At 39.1% G+C, this 14,082-nt stretch overlaps 1 protein-coding gene across 7 annotated transcripts in view; it reads right to left on the bottom strand.

Moving 5' to 3' along the window:
• LOC110494715 (transcriptional enhancer factor TEF-5) overlaps positions 1-12,826 on the bottom strand; it is a 76,058-nt gene extending 63,232 nt beyond the window's left edge. For 5 of the 7 annotated variants that reach the window (XM_021570009.2, XM_021570014.2, XM_021570010.2 and 2 more), the window contains exons 1-2: positions 12,650-12,825; positions 12,194-12,338 (exon numbers count right to left, since the gene is read on the bottom strand). The gene's annotated coding sequence lies outside the window, so the exon portion shown is untranslated. Of the gene's footprint in view, positions 1-12,193; positions 12,339-12,649 lie in introns of all 7 variants that reach the window. The other 2 variants (XM_021570011.2, XM_036950755.1) reach the window with 1 other exon arrangement.
• Between the last annotated feature and the right edge of the window lie 1,256 nt (positions 12,827-14,082).

Genomic DNA, 14,082 nt, shown 5'->3' with positions numbered 1-14,082 from the left:
CATATAGCCATGCCCAGATTGTTGCCTCCGTCATTTATAATGAACACCAGCTAGAAACCCAAACTAACAAACAGATGCATGATACATCCTGTTCATTGCTATATGGAGCATGGGTCATTGGGCCCACAGAGTTCTGTTGTCATTTTCTGGATACGTACATTAGAGATTTGGAGCTGGTCACAACAAGAGCAACCGAAATTTTTAGCCATTTGGGACAAACGGACACAAAGGCTTTCCTGTTCTAGGTCACTCCCAAGCGCCTCCATTGAGTAGTCGGGGAGGCCAGAAGTCTTATCTGTTAGATAGGACCTTGCTGAATTTGGAGAATATGTAAACAAGCCCATGCACTCAATGCATTAACTTTAATCAAATGTTGATTAATGGTATTGTAATTAGGCTACTAAGACACAGTAATTGCAGAGGGGTACATTGAATTGGACTCTGGAAAAAAGGATAGCATCAAATACGGTATGTTTATAACCAAATCATAGAGGATTGAACTGGGCTGTAGCCCGTTCCTGCAGGCAAATGACCTCGTGGCCTCATGGGTGGAATGTTATTAATATTTTTCAGAATTTCATAATAAAAAAATAAAAAATGAAACCCAACGAAAATCCTGTGTTTCTATGTCAAACAGTTTTGTTATGCACTATTTATACAAAAGTATGTGGACACCCCTTCAAATGTATGGATTCATCTATTTTAGCCATACCTGTTGCTGACAGGTGTACAAAATGATGTTAAATCAACTAATTTTAAGGGGTGTCCACAAACCTTTGCATATATAGTAGAGGTCGAATCCGATTTCAAGTTTTCATAACAATCGGAAATCGGTATTTTTGGGCGCCGATTTGCCGATTTATTTTATTTTATTTAAAAAAAATAAAAAAATTATACCTTTATTTAACTAGGCAAGTCAGTTAAGAACACATTCTTATTTTCAATGACGGCCTAGGAACGGTGGGTTAACTGCCTCGTTCAGGGGCAGAACGACAGATTTTCACCTTGTCAGCTCAGGGGATCCAATCTTACAACCTTACAGTTAACTAGTCCAACGCAATAACGACCTGCCTCTCTCTCGTTGGAACTCCACAAGGAGACTGCCTGTTACGCGAATGCAGTAAGCCAAGGTAAGTTGCTAGCTAGCATTAAACTTATCTTATAAAAAACAATCAATCATAATCACTAGTTAACTACACATGGTTGATGATATTACTAGATATTATCTAGTGTGTCCTGCGTTGTGTAACGGATGTGAAATAGTTAGCGTGGTGCGCGCTAAATAGCGTTTCAACCGGTGACGTCACTTGCTCTGAGACCTTGAAGTAGTGGTTCCCCTTGCTCTGCAAGGGCCGCGGCTTTTGTGGAGCGATGGGTAACGATCCTTCGTGGGTGACTGTTGTTGATGTGTGCAGAGGAGCCCGGGTATGGGCGAGGGGACGGTTTATACTGTTACATTGATGCTGTTGACCCGGATCACTGGTTGCTGCGGAAAAGGAGGAGGTCAAAAGGGGAGTGAGTGTAACGGATGTGAAATAGTTAGCGGTGGTGCGCGCTAAATAGCGTTTAAATCGGTGACGTCACTTGCCCTGCAAGGGCCGCGGCTTTTGTGGAGCGATGGGTAACGATGCTTCGTGGGTGACTGTTGTTGATGAGTGCAGAGGGTCCCTGGTTCGAGCCCGGGTATGGGCAAGGGGACGATTTAAAGTTATACTGTTACAGTTGCATATAATCTGACTGAGCATACAAGTATCTAAGTCTCTGACTGAGTGGTAGGCAGAAGCAGGCTCGTAAACATTCATTCAAACAGCACTTTTGTGTGTTTTGCCAACAGCTCTTCGTTGTGCGTCAAGCATTGCGCTGTTTATGACTTCAAGCCTATCAACTCCCGAGATGAGGCTGGTGTCACCGAAGTGAAATGGCTAGCTAGTTAGCACGCGCTAATAGCATTTCAAACGTCACTCGCTCTGAGCCTTCTAGTAGTTGTTCCCCTTGCTCTGCATGGGTAACGCTGCTTCGAGGGTGGCTGTTGTTGTTGTGTTGCTGGTTCGAGCCCAGGGAGGAGCGAGGGGAGGGACGGAAGCTATACTGTTACACTGGCAATACTAAAGTGCCTATAAGAACATCTAATAGTCAAAGGTTAATGAAATACAAATGGTATAGAGGGAAATAGTCCTATAATTCCTATAATAACTACAACCTAAAACTTCTTACCTGGGAATATTGAAGACTCATGTTAAAAGGAAACACCAGCTTTCATATGTTCTCATGTTCTGAGCAAGGAACTGAAACGTTAGCTTTCTTACATAGCACATATTGCACTTTTACTTTCTTCTCCAACACTTTGTTTTTACATTATTTGAACCAAATTGAACATGTTTAATTATTTACTTGAGGCTAAATTGATTTTATTGATGTATTATATTAAGTTAAAATAAGTGTTCATTCAATATTGTTGTAATTGTCATTATTACAAATAAAAATATAAAAAAATTGTCTGATTAATCGGTATCAGCTTTTTTCGGCCTCCAATAATTGGTATCGGTATTGAAAAATCATAATCGGTCGACCTCTAATATATAGTATACAGTTGAAGTCAGAAGTTTACATAAACCTTAGCCAAATACATTTAAACTCAGTTTTTCACAATTCCTGACATTTAATCCAAGTAAAAATGCCCTATCTTAGGTCAGTTAGGATCACCACTTTATTTTAAGAATGTGAAATGTCAGAATAATAGTAGAGAGAATGATTTATTTCAGCTTTTATTTATTTCATCACATTCCCATTGGGTCAGAAGTTTACATACACTCAATTAGTATTAGGTAACATTGCCTTTAAATTGTTTAACTTGGGTCAAACATTTCAGGTAGCCTTCCACAAGCTTCCCACAATAAGTTGGGTGAATTTTGGCCCATTCCTCCTGACAGAGCTGGTGTAACTGAGTCAGGTTTGTTGGCCTCCTTGCATGCACAGGCTTTTTCAGTTCTGCCGACACATTTTTCTATAGGATTGAGGTCAGGGCTTTGTGATGGCCACTCCAACACCTTGACTGTGTTGTCCTTGAGCCATTTGCCACAACTTTGAAAGTATGCTTGGGGTCATTTTCCATTTGGAAAACCCATTTGCGACCAAGCTTTAACTTCCTGATTGATGTCTTGAGATGTTGCTTCAATAAATACACATAATTTTCCATCCTCATCATGCCATCTATTTTGTGAAGTGCACCAGTCCCTCCTGCAGCAAAGCACCCCCACAACATGATGCTGCCACCCCCGTGTTTCACGGTTGGGATGGTGATCTTCGGCTTGCAAGCCTCCCCCTTTTTCCTCCAAACATAACAGTGGTCATTATGGTCAAACAGTTCAATTTTTCTTTCATCAGACCAGAGGAGATTTCTCCAAAAAGTATGATCTTTGTCCCCATGTGCAGTTGCAAACCGTAGTCTGACTTTTTTATGGCGGTTATGGAGCAGTGGCTTCTTCCTTGATGAGAGGCCTTTCAGGATTTGTCAATATCAGACTCGTTTTACTGTGGATATAGATACTTTTGTACCGGTTACTTCCAGCGTCTTCACAAGGTCTTTGCTGATGTTCTGGGATTGATTTGCACTTTTCGCACCAAAGTACATTCATCTCTAGGAGACAGAACACGTCTCCTTCCTGAGCGGTATGACGGCAGCGTGGTCCCATGGTGTTTATACTTGCGCACTATTGTTTGTACAGATGAACATGGTACCTTCAGGCATTTGGAAATTGCTCCCAATGATGAACCAGACTTGTGGAGGTCTACAATGTTTTTCTGAGGTCTTGGCTGATTTATTTGGATTTTCCCATGATGTCAAGCAAAGAGGCACTGAGTTTGAAGGTGGTCCTTGAAATACATCCACATGTACACCTCCAATTGACTCAAATGATGTCAATTAGCCTATCAGAAGCTTCTAAAGCCATTACATACTTTTCTGGAATTTTTCCAAGCTGTTTAAAGGCACAGTCAACTTAGTGGATGTAAACTTCTGACCCACTGGAATTGTGATAGAGTGAATTAAATATAAGTGAAATAATCTGCAGGTAAACAATTGTTGGAAAAATTACTTGTGTCATGCACAAAGTAGATGTCCTAACCAACTTGCCAAAACTATAGTTTGTTAACAAGAAATGTGTGGAGTGGTTGAAAAACAAGTTTTAATGACTCCAACCTAAGTGTATGTAAACTTCTGACTTCAACTGTATATATGTTGTAATGTTGGGATGCAAACTTAGAATTGAATACATTTAAACTCTATACCTGACATGGTACAGGTGTCTTCTTTTAAGCCCATAACCATGTGTGAGAGGTGTATACTTTTGTTTCAAAGTAGATTTGACTACCAAGAAACACTGTGTGATCCTGATTTAGCCCATTGCAGTAAAAGGTTAAATTAAGTTTCCCAAATTAATATCCTTAATGATACAACTAATATGCACTCTTGAGGCCTGAGTTAGATGTTATACCATCTTGTAAAGGCCAGTTTGCTCTGAGGCTCTATCTGTGTGTTTGCAACAGTCACAAGTGGTATTTGTTCAGACCTCTGTTGACAGAAAGGTAAGTGCCACCATTTGGAAGACCACTTCTGGGGATGGTGCTAAAAGGCATCCAACGTCTGCACAAATGGGTAGAGCTCATTAGTCATTCTTCTGTGGCTTCAACACAAACCAGTGAAGTAGGGTTGTCCCGACAAAAAAAAAAAACGAAAAAACGAAAATATCCTGATAAAAATAAATAGACTATAAATCACATTGGCTATGCATGATCTGTCTGCAAGGAACTTGAGGAACTATTGTCATTCTCAATGTATGTAAAAAACAGACTTTGTTTTCTTGCTGTTTGAGGTGAAGAAAAGAAGCTCCACAGTGGTGGTGAGTTAAGATAATCAGAAATAGTATCAGATCCTCAAATGGCAGTTGGGTGAAGTATCTATTTTACTGGGTAACATTCACTTTTACTTTTATTTGCTATTAAGGTATCTTTACTTTTACTCATGAATGACAATTGAGTACTTTTTCCACCACTGCCAAACGGGAACATTTATAGGCCTACATTTGCCAGGTAGCCTAGGCCTACTTCTATGTATAAATCAGGTGCGTGTCCTTACTCAATATTGACAGGAGCACTACAAACAAAATACAATGAATAAATTGACAACTCGTAAATGGAATGAAATAAACCAAAACGTGTTCCTCACAAGTGTAGCCTAGGTTGTGCAGTCTGCAAATAACGTGTCCACTCTGACAATGAGAACGGTAAAAGACTGTAATAGTAATATATTGAAAGCATTAACATAAATTACCTTAACCAAACAAACATTGTAGATGAGAAATTATGGTAATTAATGGTAAATGTACTACTGGTGATACTGGTGTGCCATCTCCGTGGCCTCCACAATGGATTAGTCCACTCAGACAGGAATGAATCAGACAGGTGTCTCAGGTGCCATAAAAATATATATATTTGTGACTGCTCGACTAAAAATATCTTGGTCGACCAACAGCCTATCGATCAAACAATCGACCAGTCGACTAAATGGGGTCAGCCCTACAGTGAAGTTGCACTCAAATAGCCAGCAAAGATAGACCTAGAAACAGCCCAGAATCTCTGTAACAAACAACTACCTACTGTATTTTCAAGGAAGGTACATTTCAAAATAGTAGATGAATATAGAAGATGAATAGTAGCACACAAAATATAAAATGTTCAAATGATATGCTGTCTGAGCAAGTTGATTTAAAAAACACAAATATTATAGACTCTGTTTATATTGCAGTACAGAAAATAGCCCATTTTATTCATGACCATTAAAACCACAGTTGTGGCAACATAAAAAAGATTTCCCTGATTACATTGTTAAATTACCCAAGAGAGTGACACATAACGTGTAAAATACATGAAGATCTGAGTGAATGCCTGGACAGTAGCTGTGTTCTAATTTAATATGAAATAGCCACATCATCACCCCCCAAAGGGCTATTTGACCAAGAAGCAGAGTGATGGAGTGCTGCATCAGATGATCTGGCCTCCACAATCACCCCACCCCAACCCAATTGAGATGGTGTGGGATGAGTTGGACCGCAGACTGAAGGAAAAGTAGCCAAAAAGTGCTCAGCATAAGTGGGACCTCCTTCAAGACTGTTGGAAAAGCATTCCAGGTGAAGCTGGTTTAGAGAATGCCAAGAGCGTGCAAAGCTGTCATCAAGGCAAAGGGATGACTACTTTGAAGAATCTCAAATATAACAAATATTTTGATTTGTTTAACACTTTTTGGTTAGTACATGATTCCATGTGTTATTTCACAGTTTTGATCTCTTCACTATTATTCTACAATGTAGAAAATAGTAAAAAATAAAGAAAAACCCTTAAATGAGTAGGTGTGTCCAACCTTGTGACTGGTACTGTATACTATCAGCTTTTGCATTGGAAAATGACATGTTGTAAGTAGGGCTGGGAAATATCAGGGACATCACGATACGATATTATAACAATACTTATGTGCCAATTTGATATGTATTGCGATTCTCACGATTCTTACAATTTGATATGTATTGCGATTCTCACGATTCTTACAATTCTATATGTATTGCAATTCGATTCTGTGGTTTTATTGCGATTCGATGTTCCAAATATGTCTGCTGCATAAGGCCAAGAGGGAGCCATGAGAAAACAAGTTTTGATCAGTCATGGAAATAAAATGCTAAAGACAAATTGGCTCCCTATTTAAAAAAAATAACATGGAGAGCAAGCTATGAAGGAATAATACTGCAGTATGATCTAGGTACAGCCGACTAGAGCAAAAATAATATTGCGATATTGACAAAAAGATACACGATATCTCGTCAAAAATAATAACTTCGAGATCTAACTGTATTTTTAATATCTGCACTTAACAGTCTTACCTCCATTCTGTTCTGAAACAAAAGCCCCTGCTCAGTGCTTGTTCACGAACCTGGGATGGAACAGGTTAATTAAATTATTGCTTCAACCGATGGCCTGAGGAACTACAGCAAGGAAGACCAACAAAGAAACGAGTCACTTTAACAGGATATTGTTCAAATAATCTAATAATTGACCAGGAGCCTTAAAGCAGACAGGCAGCTATGGCCTTTTGCCTTAAAAGTAAAGCTGCAAGATGTAAAAAAAATATACATACTTAGCCCATGGAATAGATTCAGAGTGAGTTGCAGTGTTGCAGTTTGTTTGAGAGGAGCTGATTGGGACTGAGAGCAGATCAAGAGCACTAGCCCACTACTTGCATGTTGCATAAACACACTGAGAACAGAAGATCTGTTACAGCAGCAGATTTACCCTCCTCTTCTCCATCCCCATCTAAAATATCACACCTTCATTCACCAAGGATGCTTCCATTACTTTCTTCTATTTCCACATGTTCAGAGAGAAAGTATTTTGGTCCAGCTTTGTAGATATTAAAGGGTATTAAGTGTGATCAATCTTCAATCTCAACTTTCACCCAAGTGTTCACGTTGGATTACAATCAAATGTTATTGGTCACATACACATATTTAGCAGATGTTATTGCGGGTGTAGCGAAGTGCTTGTGTTCCTAGTTCCAACAGTGCAGTAAACAATTCTACCACAGGAAACTGAAATCAACAACATGTAACTTCAAATTATGGTCTGATGGGTTCTGTTTTATAACGGACCACCCAAAATAGGTAAAGACAATACTTTATTCCCCTGGTTTCATTTCACCATGTTTTGCCAGTAAGTGTATAAATTATTAATAACGGCCAAAAAACTGTATTTTACTTGTTTGTGCATGTAGCTCCAATTACTTCACTGTCAAGCCTAAAAAAAAGGGTTCCAAAAGGGTTATTCGGCTGTCCCCATAGGGTAGCCCTTTTTGGTTGCAGGTATAACCCTTTTTGGTTCTAGGTAGAACCCTTTTGGGTATCCATATAGAACTCTATATTGAAAGGGTTTTACATGGAACCAAAAAGGGTTCTGCCTGGCACCAAAAGGGTTCTACTGGAACTCAAAAGGGTTCTATGGGGACTGCCGAATAACCCTTTTAGGTTCTAGATAGCACCTTTTTTTCTAAGAGTGTAGGGTAAAATATGCCTGATTGTTTTTTTGTTTGGTTGCACTATTGGTTGCACTACTATGATACAAAGCAGGCTGCACTATAATATGTGGGCCAGACAGCTTGCGCCCTGGCGTCTGCCATCCAGCACATGTTGATTTTATCCACGAACACCAGACGCGATCAGGACAACCAGGTTGAAATGCCAACTATTTTAGCTAGCTTGCTGTTGCTCACTAATTTGTCCTGGGATATAAATAAACATTGGTTTGTTATTTTACCTGAAATGCACAAGGTCCTCTACTCTGACAATTAATCCACAGATAAAAGGGTAAACCGAGTTAGTTTCTCGTCATCTCTCCTCCTTCAGGCTTCTTCTTCTTTGGACTTTATATGGCGGTTGGCAACCAACTTTAAGGTGCATTACCACCACCAACTGGACTGGAGTGTGGACCTCAGTTCACCTTTCAATCACCCATGTGGGCATATGCTCCTAAAAAACAATGAGGAGATGGCACGTGGGTATATGCTCCTAAAAATCAATGAGGAGATGGCAGAGGCGTGATTCGCAGCGTGTCAATCCTCACAAATCAAACCAAGTTCTATTTTAGCGACTGGCTACGCAGATGCTCGTTGACGCGCGCAAGCAGTGTGGGTGCAGTGACTGAATAACATGTATGTGTAAATATATATATCACTCGGACACGCGACGCGAGCGGTGTAGTCAGCATGTAAGGCATCACCTCTAATATATGGAAGTATACTGAACAAAAGTATGAACACAACATGTAACAGTTTACATAAGGAAATACAGATATGCATCTGTTAGACACAGATACCGTAAAACAAAAGTAGGGGTGTGGATCAGAAAACCAGTCAGTATCTGGTGTGACCACCATTTTCCTCGTGCAAAGCGACACATCTCCTTCGCATAGAGTTGATCAGGCTGTTTATTGTGGCCTGTTGTCCCACTCCTCTTCAATGGCTGTGAGAAGTTGCTGGATATTGGCGAGAACTGGAACACGCTGTCGTACACGTCGCTCCAGAGCATCCCAATCCCCATGCTCAATGGGTGACATGTCTGGTGAGTCTGCAGGCCATGGAAGAACTGGGACATTTTCAGCATCCAGGAATTGTGTATAGATCATTGCGACATGGGGCCGTGCATTATAATGCTGAAACATGAGGTGATGGCAGTGGATAAATGGCACAACAATGGACCTCAGGATCGCGTCACAGTATCTCTGTGCATTCAAATTGTCATCGATTGTGTTCTTTGTCCATAGCTTATGCCTGCCCATACCATAACCCAACCAATGCCACAGGGCACTCTGTTCACAACATTGACATCAGCAAATGACTCATCCACACGACACCATTCACGTGTTGTTGTTGTGAGGCCGGTTGGACGTACTGCCAAATTCCCTAAAACGACGTTGGGAGGCAGTGTATGGTAGAGAAATTAACATTTAATTATTTGGCAACAGCTCTGGTGGACATTCCTGCAGTCAGCATGCCAATTGCACGATCCATCAAAACTTGAGACATCTGTGGCATTGTGTTGTGTGACAAAACTAGTGTGGCTTTTTATTGTCCCCAGCACAAGGTGCACCTGTGTAATGATAATGCTGTTTAATCAGCTTCTTGATATGCCACATCTCTCAGTTGGATAGATTATCTTGGCAAAGGAGAAATGATCACTAACAGAGACATAAACAAATTTGTGCACAAAATTTGAGAAATACGTTTTTTGCGTGTATGTAAAATTTCTGGTATATTATATTTCAGCTCATGAAACATGAGACCAACACTTTACATGTTGCATTTATATTTTTGTTCAGTGTGATTCACCAGACACACTTCCCTGTTTTAGGGTATAAACTCCAGAGTGGCACAGCGGTCTAAGGCACTGCATCTCAGTGGTGTCACTACAGACACCCTGGTTCGAATCCAGGCTGTATCACAACCGGCTGTGATTGAGAGTCCCATAGGGCGGCGCACAATTGGCACAGCGTCGTCTGGGTTTGGCCAGTGTAGGCTGTCATTAACTGACTTGCCTAGTTAATTATATATATATATATTTTTTTTTATAAAAACAATTCCAAAAATGTCCCTTCAACCTGTTGACTCTATGTCCCTCTGTCAGAATAAATACTGTTTCCCTATACTGAAACTCATATTGCCACAATGCTCCAACAGACATCACGCACTACACTTACTATATTATAGCTGTAGTACTAGTTCTATTAGGCAACACTTTTATCACAATCTCAACCAAATACTGTATGTCAACTTCAATCTGTACTGGAGACTGTATAGGCAAACACTGGTCTATCTCTTCGAGAGTCAGAGAAGGTGCAACTGTGACTGGGAGTGCCTGCAGTGCTTCAACAACTTGGGCTACTCAGTCCATCTGAAAGACTTACAGCTGGGCATCGAGGATGCAGATGACCTGGGACTAGCCTTTGTAACTCTGTATGGATCCATTCTGTCAACTGTGTTCGTATGTCAATTATAAACAAGCCCTAAATTGTGATTTGGTGTGATTGCTTCGTATCGTTTGACCAAATGGTGATTGACTGGCTGTATCTTTCGAGTCGTGTCAAATATTTTGTAATAATCTGTTCTCGTTTCAGAGTGAATGGCTTATTTACCATTTGAATGTAACGTAGGAAAGTTTGACAGTCTGAGATATAACAAAGACACAGAACATGCCTATAATGTCAACCGTAAATGTTAACAGGCTATTAAAATTACGTAGCGAGAAACCTGAAAGACAACATTCTATTTTTTGGCCAAACCTTTTGAATGACACTGAATGTGCTGTAGCATTGTTGTGTACACCTGTTTACACGATTGTTAAGAAAGAACAACAATAATAAATCCTAAGTAAAGCATCGCACAGATTTTTGTATTTCTAATAAGCAAAACTGGAAAAGTCTGTTTACCCAATCTTAACCAACAGTACACCATGAACGTGTGATGCTTGAAGAGGTATTTATACAGTCATACAATTAGAATTAGAATTATAAACAATTTCCATGCATTGAAAATCCTAATATAAGGATTTCCAGTGAAACGTCACTGGTCCCTGTGGAAGAGAAAGATCCACAACTCTAAAATACAAACCCCTTACTTAAACATTATTTACCCATACAACAGAAAGGATGGTTGAAAGAAACTGTTGGAAAGAATACGGTTTTCTTGAAATAGCGTCAGTAGGCTACCGCGAAATGTTTTGATTAGAAATCTGCACTAATTTGGCTGTCCAAACTGTTATTAAAGTGAGATGATGATGCATCTAATTGTCAAGTAGCATACATGTATGAAGCATTGACACAGCGGTAATAGGGGTTTAATCTGAGACTCTAAACTATTGGATGATATAATTTCACAAGTATTAATAAAAATACTACTGTCCATTTGTCAGACTGTTTAGACTGTGGAGTAGTGTCTTGAAACAACATGTAACATTCTAGAATCCTTCTCATCAAAGTCAGTAAGGGATACACATAAATTAATAATGCATCATTCATTAAGGCACATCCAAATACAAATGAATACTAAATAAAAAATTAAAACAGACGTTTAATGTGTTTTGGACAAGAATAGAAAATACTTTCCATGTGTCCTAAGTAAATCTGAAAGTTTGTAGACAACAGTGCGTGTAGAGGGTGTTCTGGTGTGTGTCCTAAAGTTATGATGTGTTATGATATGATTGCTATATTTAGTCTCTGTTGTATATTTAAATATATTATTAACATGCATAAATAACCATGTCAAAATGTAGCAAGATCAGCAGTATATATGTGTTGCGTGAAACTGAGATTCGTTTTGTCAGTGTTTCCATTTTCTGAAGAAAATAAACTGTAAACCTGTATTGAACACATAACATAATAGATAATAATAAGATGAACAATACGATGAAATAAATGTGTATTCTTGACCTAGGCCTTGTAGCGCGTATATGTTTTTGGTTAATTGACACAATATGTTTTTGGTTACTGAAATGTCAACTTCTAAAGATGCAACAGCAGCTAGCAATATGCATTGGTTGGGGTGCTCGTATATGGCCTCTTCTCATCGACACAATGTTACCAAATTGGGTGATTCACTTACCTATGGGGTGCAGTAAAACAGCGCGTAAAATATCGAGTTATGTATTCCTCCAATTTGCCTTTTTCTGTCTGTCAATCCTCGGGTATGTAAAGACTTGATTCTTATGGAGAACAAGTTAGGAGGAAAGTGATCAGGATCCAAGCAGCTGTATGAAAAAGAAAGGAAACATGCTTGTTGTCCCATAGTTATGACAAAGAAAGCATTAGCCTACTAACGTCTTATGATTGTCAATGAGTAGAGTCAATAAAGTTAAATCTTAGCAAAGATGTCCTGCACACAAAAAAAAGTCACACACAATTTATATAGCCGATCAATCCGTTATTTTCTTCCTTCCCAAAGGCAAGGAGTTCCATGGAAAAATGCAAAAAATGACAATGATCTGAAAACTTCACCATGAGAGCATGAAAACTTCACCGAAAGCTCTTAAACAAAGGGAACAAATTCATGCTTACTCACCTTTTTTTGGAAGTCACCCCTTCTCACAAAAGCGAAGATAACTTACTTATTTTTATACTATTTATTTTTTTGGCGCCTTATAGTTTTCAGTAATATTTCTCCTGGTTTGACAGTGTAAGTGGAATGTTAAGTATGACTTTGGTATGAAATCAATGAACGCACTACACTGGAAAACGAAGAAAAAAACGTTCAAGGAGGAGCCATTGGGTACCGTCAATCAAAATACTTGGGGGCAGTGCCTCCACTCAAATCTCCACCCCCATGACTTTTACTGCAGGATATTCCAGAGAAGTCTTTATCAATATATAATTATTCTTTGAAGTTGCCTTTTGTTCTCTGGCCGTGCCACATAAAATTACAACATGAACTATGCAGTAACATGTTTATAGTATCAGTAAATATCACATGACTTGTTTTGCTCAACTTTCTATGTCTATTATTAGACTACTTTGCTACAAAGCCGGTGGAATAGATAATGCATACAAAATGAAGTGTTATATGAGACCTGTAGACTACAATTAATAAAGTAATAATAATTACAACAACAATATTAATAATAACACAACAACAACAATAATAATATCATTGTTAACATTTAGTCTAAACAAACATTAAACTTAATCCGTATTATTGTTATTATATTACTGTATGTTTCCTGCCGAGGAATTTACACATTCCACTGAAGTAAGGTCGAATATAGGTCGAAAATGTCATTATGCATGTCAAGAGTGTCAAACTCCATGATGTAAACCCTTTCAGGTTCGAATTCATGAAATGTTTTAGAAGCTTTCATTTGAACATGTATACCTATTCACATCTGACAATAGAATAGCTCCCTCTGTTGGTAAAAATAATGATTTCGATTGTTGGCATTGGAAGTTGGCCTACGTTGCTAATAGGATGATTGGTTGCTGCTGAAAATATGTTTGTCTTTTTTAAGTAGCGTTCCTCTAGAGAATTACAGACGACAAAAGAAAACGTGTGGGTAAAATAATAGCGTTTTAGTCATAACTCGCTCTGTTAACTATACATGGACACTTCAAGAAGACAACTTTCTGTGAATACAACTCTGAGGAAGTGTGCACATAATTGTCCAAAAACCTTGTCTGTGATTAGCTTCATTGCCTCTGCGAGTTTGGACAACTGCCGGAGCAGGTTCGGGCAGAGAGCACACCTTCCACTTGCTCTCAGGATCCTCAGCTGTCAGCCCAAACAGGTTTTTCCTCCTAAAATCAAGTTTCTTCTCTTACCCCACATTTTGTAAGGCAACAACATCTACAAAACAGTACGACTGTCTCAGAAAACTAGAAAACGAACAACTGATTCATTTGAAACCAGTGTTCTGCTGCTGACTGCTGACATTGTGTCATAAAGCATTGCCATTCAAAAGCAAGATGTCGAATCAATGCAGGTTCCCAGGGAGCATTGAGTTG

Source organism: Oncorhynchus mykiss, chromosome 17, assembly GCF_013265735.2.
Source record: "Oncorhynchus mykiss isolate Arlee chromosome 17, USDA_OmykA_1.1, whole genome shotgun sequence".
In the NCBI taxonomy this organism is placed as follows: Eukaryota; Metazoa; Chordata; class Actinopteri; order Salmoniformes; family Salmonidae; genus Oncorhynchus; species Oncorhynchus mykiss.
The sequence above is the reverse complement of the archived record's forward strand: the minus strand, read 5'-3'. Positions and strand labels throughout refer to the sequence as shown.